Source organism: Phalacrocorax carbo, chromosome 9 (assembly GCF_963921805.1).
Source record: "Phalacrocorax carbo chromosome 9, bPhaCar2.1, whole genome shotgun sequence".
NCBI lineage: Eukaryota > Metazoa > Chordata > Aves > Suliformes > Phalacrocoracidae > Phalacrocorax > Phalacrocorax carbo.
Genome location: NC_087521.1, coordinates 31,835,246 through 31,845,168, shown reverse-complemented (window position 1 = coordinate 31,845,168; position 9,923 = coordinate 31,835,246). Strand labels below are relative to the sequence as shown.

The window sequence follows — 9,923 nt, the reverse complement described above, 5'->3', positions numbered from 1 at the left end:
AGCAGAAGAGGTCCCAGAGGCCGTAGCCACGCAGTGTGCTGCCCCGCGCCAGCACGGCCTCCCGGCCGCGGACAGCGGGTGCCCGGCTGGCCTGGCAGCGCAAGGCGGGGCGGAAAACTCCTCGTGGAAACCCCTTTGGGAAGGGCCGCCTTGTGCAGCAAGGTGAGGGTCAGCCAGGGAAACAGGCCATTTCGTTCTGGGCTGGTAGCGAGAGGGATGATGGCTGCCCTGGAAGGGTGCTGGAGCGGGGGCACGCTTTTTGGCCGTAAATCATGGTGGTTTCTAACAGCTGTGACTGACAACCTGTGAGCACAGCTCCCAGTGCTTTGCGAGGTCTAAGGGAGCCCTGAATAGAAGCGAAAAATGTAAAAACCTCGTTATTGTGCTGCTGGCTGGATTCCAGAGCTGTAGGAATGCTCACACACGTGGAAATGAATATCAGCAAATCCGTGTTTACTTAATAATGTTTGCCCTGGCTAGAACTGGTACCAAATAGCACAAGCCCTGGCTTTTTCAAGTGCGATGCAGACTTTGGTCTTGCACCGCACCAGCTGCTCGTACCTGTTTTTGTTGCCGAGTGGGTCCTGTCCATGCTTGGCATTTCTCTTGCCTCCAGCATCGCCGCTCGCATGTTAGTGGTTTATACAGCAGCCGTGCGACGCCAGGCAGCTCTCTGCACCTGGTTTAAATTTAAAGCTCGTTTGCACATGATGTCACACTTTTATTGTCAGCCCAGCGAAGGTCAAGACAGTTCATTTTAGGAAGGTTTGCATTGTTGAGCCTTTACAGCGCTGCCATTAATGCCTTCGCCATCTGACTTGCATTTCAGTTTTCTGGCATGATGTAATCGAAGGCACTAGATTTACGCGACGAACGGGGAGGCTGGTGCGGTGGCTAATCAGCCCGGCTGGCAGAACTACTTTTCTGGAGACCCGGGTGGAAATTATAGCTCTACGCATCATGTAGCAAATCACAGATCTGGCCAGCGGAGAGTTAATGAGCCCTGGATGCTCGGGGTGGTTGTTACAGGCTGTTGCCTTTCAGGAGCCTGGTCTCGCTGCTCCATCGACCGGAGTTGGACGGTGTTCCCGGGAGCCCGGTCTCTCCACCCTCCCAGGTAGCTCTGCTTGATAATGGGATTTACACGCAGGGATGGAGAAAAGATTTGGGATGTGGTTATGACGGTGCAGAACCCGTAGGGCTGGAGTCAAGGGCCATGAAACTCTCAGGCCCTATTCTCACCTCCTCCAGTCACGCTCCGCTCTTTCATTTTGTACAATAGTCTGGAAGCAGGGCTTTAGTGTAGCATTTCCCCAGCTGGGTCTGTGCAGCTCGTGGCTGTGAATCTCCTGTAGGAAGGGTTTAAGTAGCCTGTGTATGTTATAGCTGGTTACAGGTCTGGCACTGGGCATAGCTCAAGGGCTGTGCGTTTAGATTTTTGCTTCTGGATTTTGATGAACAGCTTCCATCCCTGTTAGAGAGAGAAATGGCTGAATTCATGCTTTTTATTGGCTACAATTCAGTTCTTTTTCTCCAAATATATAAATTGATGTTTGAACCTTCAGGCCTAAGCTTTGAAGAGCCTGAGCTGTGAGACAGAATTGGGTTTGTGTTGGTGGGTACCAAATGTGGGCACAGAGAGGCTGGGCAGAAGCTGTGCTGAGGGGTACCCGTGTCTGTAAGGCATTGGGGCGAACTTCTGAAATAACACTGACCTCCTCCTCCTCCTCTCGCTCCATTTTAATTTCCAGTCATTGCACAGTCGTAGGAACCCATGAGGCTCGCTGACCCCTGAGATTTCGGTAAGGGTGCAGGGGAATTTCTGCTATTGCTCACTGACTGGGTGCTGACCGAGTTCTTCGGGGCTTGGAGCTCAGCGGTGCACAGCTATAGGTGAAATCACACGTGGCACGTAAGGGATGCAGATGGAAGGTCTGTCTGGAGGTGACTTCTTTGATCAAACGGGGAGAGTTGAGGTCACTAGAAAGTGTCTGAGACTCAACATTTCCATAGCCCATTCCTCTGCCTGGGCTCCAGAGCGGGTTATAGCCTTCACTGCCCTTTTGATGTTGTCTACATGTTTGAGTATAGGGTCACCGTGCATATTTTTGTCAGCAAAGTTATGTGGAATTTATGCCCTACACATTGATGTCTTCAGGACATTGGTCCTTTTACCCCTCTGGGACATGTGCTCTTCTCAGGAGCGGTGCAGCGGCGAGGTCCTGCTTGCAGACTGCGACTTGCCAGGCACTAGTCGGAAGGCAAGGCGGGTGAAGAGCTAAAAGCCCTTTTACTGTATCAATGCATATTTATCCATAAACTGTCGCATGGAAGTGGGCTGCTTCAGATTCAGTGGGTGCTGAGACTAACGGGGCTGCCAGCTGTACAGTGGCACATCCCTTCCCAAGGGTCAGAAAGGGTTCGAGGTGGGGGTGAGTTGAGAACAGCCTTGGCTGTTACACAAGCAATGCTACTGTCAAGGGCAAGCAGGCCTCTTGCACAACGTGATCACCAGATGGGATTAGGGAGAAAGGTCCACGGCTCAGGGGATGGCGCTTCATGAGGTGCGCCCTGCGAGGTCCGGGATGCTCCCTGGCAGCCGCGGTGGGGCAGGGAGCTGCGTGGAGATGGTCACTTTTGATGCTTGCCAGAGCTGCTGGAGCCAGCTCCAAAACTGTTGAAATGGTATGGTTTTCCTTTTGGTATTTGCTGGCACGGTTTCCGCTGCTGTTTACAAGTAATTTCTTCTGGAACCGTCTGAGCAACGGGAACATTCGTCTGGTCCTTTTCCAAGGGGAGATTACGCGAACGATGGTGGAGAGACATTGTCTTGGCCTGGCTGCCAAACGTTAGTCGAAGATGTCTGTCTTGCCATTCCTTAATCTGACAGTTCAGTTTGGTGGGTCGGAAGCCAAGGAATGACCTTTTTCCCAGGAGATGCAAAGCCTCAGGCTAAAGATACATGGAAACCATGGACAGATTTCCAAACACCCACCTCACCTTCCGCCCCCCTCCATTTTTCAGTGTTCTGAAAGTCGATATTTGACCTTCTTCCAGCCACCAAAGCCATTCCACCGGGGCAGGGGCCTCGCGTTTGCCACGTCTTGTCTAAACAAGGCCTTTCCCTTTGAGCGGAGGTGTCACCGCACATTCTCCAGTGCACTGCGAAGGGGGAAATACTTAGCTTGAGCACTTCCCCGCCACACCTCACTCCCTCTGCGCGGCTGGAATACAAACACGAGGGCTTTAGGGGTCCCAGGAGAGACCAAGTGAAATTCCTTGCTTTGAAGTGAACCTTAATGCTGAGAAATTGAGTCTTTTAAAAATGTAATGCTAAGCACAGCATTTCGCTAGGTGTAAAGAAACTCTGTGTACATCAGTGTTTTGATAGCTCAGTGTTACCCGTTAGGCTCCAGCACCTGGCACTCAGGGGATGGCTGAAGCGAGCTGTCACATGGAGATTTGGAGTGGTCTGGGGGTTTTGCACACATTTTAGCCCCATCTTTGACTTGCAGGGTTTGCCTCTCCTGACTTGAAGGAGAATTGGATCAGTCCTTTGAAGGTGTTTGCTTTAGGGATCTTTCCTCTGTGAAGAAGTAGCAGAGCAGCCTTGGCCATATAAATCAATTTGGAAGTGAGTTATTAAGTGCTTAATTTGCTTTCTATTAAAATTCCTTGTTGCCCCTCCAGTCCCTACAGCTTGCTGTTAAATGAACTCTTGGGAAGCTGGGGATTGAAGTCCCTTTCTGTGCTGCAGAGGGAACATGCTTGACTGGGAAGATCTAAAAATCAGAGTCCAATGGATATTGCCAGTAAAAAGAAAGAGGTGAGGTTTTATTGGTAATTTGGTGAATTTAAAAGCTCTTTGTTGTCCTGTGCCAGCGGGGGGCTTTGAGCGATCACAAAGAGCGTGAGCGGGTGACATGGATGCCCAAGGGTCAGTCCCCTTTTCTGGTGTCATTCTGCTGCTGGGGAAGCGTTCAGGAGCCTAAATGCCAAAGGCTCTCAGTGAAGCCTGAATTTTCAGGATCCGGCCCCTAACGAGGGGCTGCCTTTGCCCAGGCTGGGCTCTGGCACAACCAGGCTGGTCCTGGAGCGGCCGCAGGACTGCTGGAGGTTGCTGTGGCTGCAGAGAGGCCAAGGCTAAAGAGAGGCCAAGGCAAAAGGATTCCGCATCCCTGCTGTCCCCGAGGGCAGGAGGAAGGTGGCCGAGAGTAGAGGGGAAGAGGGAGCAAGGGGGGAGGAAGGATTTCATGGGCTGCCGCTTACAACTGTGGTGTTCTGCCAGCCCAGGGCTGAGTGCATGAGCAAAAGCACGTGGCACCGCTGTGCAGGGGGTCTGCGGGGCTGGGATGGGGCCACCAGCCCCGCTGCTTCTGTCACCTCCCATGCCTCAGCTGCCTGCGGCTCCCTGCCACGGCTGTCTGGCTTGCCCTCACCCCCCGTGATGGTCCTATTGTGGTGACCCATCTTGTAGCCTCATCCTCCGCCTTCAGCTAGAGAGCCCGAGGTCAAAGCCTGTCACGCTGCCTCTTCTGAGCTGGCCATAAACACGCTTGCCTGTCCCCGAGGGTCTAAAAAAGCCACAGGGGGTGGCTCAGCAGGCGGGAGTCGCTCCCAGGACCAGTGTGGCACCTCCCAGGCAGCTTCACCAAAATGACTCCACCAGCGTTAACCCCAGGATTATTTAACCGCTGTCACTTCTCTGGGGGCCAGGCAAAGTTGGCCACCACAGCCCTCTGTGACGGGCACGTTGTACGGGCACAGCAGCCGCAGGGTGTGTTGCTGCATCCCAGCAGCTCCAGCCGGTTTGTGCTCAGCCCAGCTTCACTGAGCCAAGGCTTCAAGGAGCGGCTGTGGGAGCTGCCTCCCACCCGGCCTCGGCCGTGGGCACGTGTGGGGCTCAGGGTCGGGGTGGTGAGAGCACGAGGGACTGGGGTGGGTGCCCAGGACGGCTCTGCACGCTGCTCACCCCTGGGCAAGAGGTCTTGGAGCAAAGTAAGCCTTATTTCTTTCTTTACCACGTGGTTAATGTTAGGCGATAGGCAAAACTTAGCTTCAACTAGGGCCGTTGCAGCAAATGTTTTGCCACCTCCCACCCAGGCTGATCTTGTTAAAACCCCACCTTTTCTGGTTTAAACAGAACCGCAGAAGTGCGCAAGTTGCTGGAAGCATTTTGAAAATGAGCCCATAAAGCAGCAAGTGTGGTTGTCAGGAGCTGCTGGGCAAACACACAGAGTTTAACAGAGTAGCGCAACTCTTTTTTGCTTCTACTCTCTGCAAAAAACGGTTGAAACACAAGGAGTGGAGAGAGCTGTTTGCTGAACCTGCATATCTATTTTTACTCCCCTGCTCCCTAATGTTCCTAGAATAAATTTTTTAGTGCACAGCAGGGTAGGAAAAAAATAGTGCTGATGGCATCTCTGCTATCCCCATTGTGCTGCGAGGAAAGAGGGCAGCTGCTTTGCTGACCTGTCACTTGCATAAACCCGCATTCCAGGTGTAGAGGCCATTTGCTCATCGCAGTTTGTTTGACGAAATGGCCACTGGGATTTATATATAGACCCTGCCTGTCCTGCCAAGTTGGCTTATATTGTAAATTGAATGAAAGTTGGAGGGGGTGGGAGAGGATCCACTTGAAAAATAGAGCTACTAATCTGCTGGTGTTTCTGGGAGAGCCTACGGGATGTCCCGTCCCGCCCGGGGCTTTGAGCATCCGCGGGCATCCCGCTGGGAGGGGGAAGCAGGCGGTGCCCCCGCACCACCACGGCTGCGGGTTGCTCCGTGGGCTGCTGCGGCCACCGCCAGAGTGCCAGGGACTTGAGTGATGAGGGAAGGTTGGGAGAAATATTTATAGCTTGTCACAGCACCGGGCCTGGGGGCGACGCCATCCCAGGATGTGAAGGGCACAAGTGTTCAGGGCAGCGGGATGCAGTGACCAGGAGCACAAATGCCCTGATGGTACGGGCGAGAGCTCTGCAGCACGGTCCCCACGTGCCTTGCCAGGGTGAGCCCCCAGCCCATCCATTGATGTGTTTTGAACAGAGCAGGAGGAAACACTTGGGGCTGGGCTGGGGGCACAGCTTATGCCCAGCGATGCCTCGGTGGGCAACCTCAGCCCACTCCAAAGCCATTCCCTGGCTCAGGCTGGGCTTGCCGTGCCCTGGGCACCCGTGGAGCTCTGCTCCTGGCTGGGAGCACAGTTACGTGCTGAGCAGCTGCCACCTTCTTGTTTATCTAACCTGTTTTTGAGGATTGCATGGTTTGCCTTGCATTGAGCTGCTTTGATTATGCCAAAAAACCTCAGCAAGACAAAGGTGGTTTTGAGCTAGGAAAAGGTTGCCCTTGCCCCCAGCATCCTTGTGGTGGAAAAAGCCCAAAGCAGCCCCAGCCCCGCAGCCAGGCCCACATCTGTCCCCCCACACCCACCGTCTTCCCCTGGAGATTTTGAGAAGTGACCAACAGGGACTGGACTTGATGTTAGTTCTTGCGTCTGCCTCATCTAAGCAATTATTTTTTTCTTTCTGGAACATGCTATGAACATCGAGGGTATTTTTCACCTTTCCTTGAACAGATTGTTTCTCTCTATCGGAGTTCAAGTATCTGCTTGATACTTTGTTAATGGCACTGATGTGGATTTTTTTTTTTTTTTTTAAGTGATCCCACGTCTGCACCGAAATCTGACTGCCGAGTCCCAGGGTGAGCAGCAGAACTGTGCCACGTCGCCAATTTTCACTGCTCCAGTATGAATGAGCAATACCTGATACTCATACAGAGGCTTTAGGCTCAGAGGTTATGCCAGTAGAAATAATTTAATTTTTTAAAAGAATAATCTTTTTACTTCTTGTGACTGTAGAGCAGATCTGGGGCATAGGAAGCACAGCAGAGGCATGCTCAGTGCGTCCTCGTCAAAAACCTCAGGGCGTTCAATGCCAGATCATGAGCAGGGTGTGGGCCTGACTCAGGGGCTTGAATGCTTGGATTTGGTGATGCCCTTAGCAGATCTTTCAGCTTCATTTACAGATGAGCTGTTGAACAATAAGCCAGTGAGGGCAAGCGGGGCGGATGGCCTCTCCCGTGGTGCAGGGCAGGGAATCACAGCAGGACCTTCAGTAGGGAGCGAGCTCCCGGCAGAGCTAAGTGCATCCCTTCCGCTGCTTGCACTGGTGTGCTCTGTGTGTGTGGCTCCTCTGGCAGAGGACAGATACTGAGGCTGCTTCTCCATGGTGATGCCAGGGGATTTGGGGTGGTTATTTTTGGGTTTAGGCAAGATGAACACCAGATGACTTTCCAGAGGCTGGTTTCACAGCACACATGCCCTCAGCAGCCGCTGCCTGTGAGCAGTGAGGTTTCATTCCTCGAACTTGACTTCGCTCGCCGCACAGGGATTATTTGACTCTCCAGTGATACATGCCTTGTTTGCTTTGTTTTTCAGCCAGCTCTGCTGGCAACTTTTCATTCCTCCCAAGGGTATTGGTGCTGGAGACATTTAACTCAGAAAATTCCTGGTCTGTCCCCACGTGCGGATGCGGGCCAGGCACCTGTCTGCCCCAAGATTCCCCCAGCGTATGCGTGTCTGGGAGACATGGCTTTGTTCCTTGGGGAAGTCTGACTTTGGTTTCAGCTCAGAACTCCTCCCTTCCTCCTCCTGGGGCTGCCAGGCCCAGCACCGAGACCAGCCGGGTCTGGAAGCCCTGGGCAGAGCATGCCCAAGCTGTCAAAATCCACACCAAACTATGAATCCTGTTGACTTTTCTGCCTTCAACAGTGAAATTTATTGATAGCTATACACACCACCTTCAATGTTCTCCTGCAGCTGAGACTTAGTACCTGCTGAAGTGGGTGCACAGGTCCCTTGAGTTTGCCCGTGGTCAGTCTTCATCCTGGAGGAGGCAGGTTGCTACACTGAGGAGTTGCCACAGTGGGGATGTATCTCACTTTCCTCCAACGTGCCCAGCCTTTCAATAAACTCAGATATTGTTAAAAATGTGGCTAGAAAGTTCATGTTCTATTTTTATTGAAGCCTTGTAACTTGCTCTGATCCTGCAGTGTATTCAGAGGTACTTCTCTGGGCACTTTTCATGTTGATCCAAGCTGATCAATAACAGATGTCTCTAAGATCTCCTTGTTGGTGGGGAGAGTCCTCTGCCATTCTGCTTCCACCCCAGGATTCAGGAAAACATTACCCAGGTCTTTCTGACAGGTTTGGCTTTTTGTAAAGACTTGCATAAAAAAATTTCAAAGCCAGAAGCAAAATTTCCCTGTCTGTGCTGGTACGTGTATGATAAATTATTTTGTGGGATCCCCAGTAAATTTCATAAAAGTTGTCATTTTAATAGTTAAAATACAATGAAGTAACAAGCTTTCATGAGGTGGCCTGTAGTTTGCCTGGCTAAGCTAATACACCTGCAAGAAACACCCAGGTTTGCATTACACTTTTAGTATATTTTTCTATCAACCAATATCGTGAAGCCAGAAGCACCAACTGCACAAGTGTCTGCTCACAGCACGAGTGAGCCTTGGTGGGAAACAGGATTTCGAGGATGACTTTGAGGCATGTTTCAGCCCTCGGTGACAATGCCTGAAGTTGTTCTCTGACCACTCTGTCCTGACGTGGCTCATGCAGAGCACGGCACGCATCATCTCAGCCTGGCCAATTCTGCCTCTTAGCCTGACATGGGAGGTCAGGCACCGAACCCCTTGGAAACCCCCACACCTACTTCCCTTTGTGCCTCCAGGTCGGAGTATGGCTGTACCTGCATATTCCCATCAATGACACGGGAATGAGAGCAGGTCTTCCTCTCACAGGATCCCTTTGCTTGAAGGAGGTTGTGCTCTTGGGCTGCAGCAGCCTTCAGCGCCCTGGGAAGGGACCCCCCACTTCAAGGTCCGCCTGCATTGAGGATGGGGAGCGTACACACTGAGAAATATTGCAAATGTGACTGAATATGGCCAGTGATGTCTGCGTGTTTGGTGGGGTTCTGCTGCTGCGACTTCAATGTGAACCATTAGCTTTGTCTTAAAAATGCATTTGTATACCTGCGTATCTTCTAGTTTGAACATCACTTTCTAAACTGTCCACCTAGAAAAAACTCTGGTTTATTCTTCGGTGCTCTTGCTTTGCCCAGCCGTGAGCAGCAGCACATCCCGTGTATGCTGCTGGGGCAAGAAGGCTGAGGTTTGCTTTTATTCCAGGTCAGGCGCGTTGCCCATGTAACCTTGACGGGGAATAGCTCCCCTGAAATCGCAGAGTTTGTTAATAGATGAACACTTTGTTCACAGGTGCTGTGGTGAAGTTGGTGCCCTGCAACTGGCTAGTTTAGCGCAATAAAAATATATTGGGTTCCTAAGATGTTGACCAATGGGTTTGGGAAACAGATGATTGATTCACACAGCTGAGAAACAGGGATTGTAATATGTTTTGCCAGAGGAGACCAGTTTGACGGATGAGTTCATTTAAGGATTATGCTATAGATAGAGCTGTTGACAGAATGAATTTGTTTTTATTTTTCATCAGTAGGTATAACACAAAGCAGAACTAATTGAAAGTAGTTTCCTTGTGGCATCTGGTTGTGTTTCTTGCTTTAAGTCTTTCACACACTGTAAAATTACACCAAGGGCTTTTCTTCACTTCCATTTGCTTTCCAAGTTTTCCATCACTGCTTTTCGAATGGGTTCCCAATGTGTTGGAGACGTTAAGAAATCGCAGCCTACACAAGAAATGGAGCTGGGCCGTCGTTCCTGCGTATTGCACAAATGTTCTGGTGCACATCGCAAATCCACGCCTTGAGTGGATGCGCTGAGGCGTCCTCACCTTAGGGCTGATGGCAAAGCTGAAACATGAATGCCCTTCCAGATATTTTTGATGGCATTTTAAACTGTGACCTGTGCTAAATATCATCCCTATGTGGACTGATCTCTTT

General features: G+C 51.3%; 1 protein-coding gene across 1 annotated transcript in view; it reads right to left on the bottom strand.

Moving 5' to 3' along the window:
* Window positions 1-9,923, bottom strand: part of TRMT5 (tRNA methyltransferase 5) — a 67,449-nt gene that overhangs the window by 53,171 nt on the left and 4,355 nt on the right. The window lies entirely within an intron of this gene.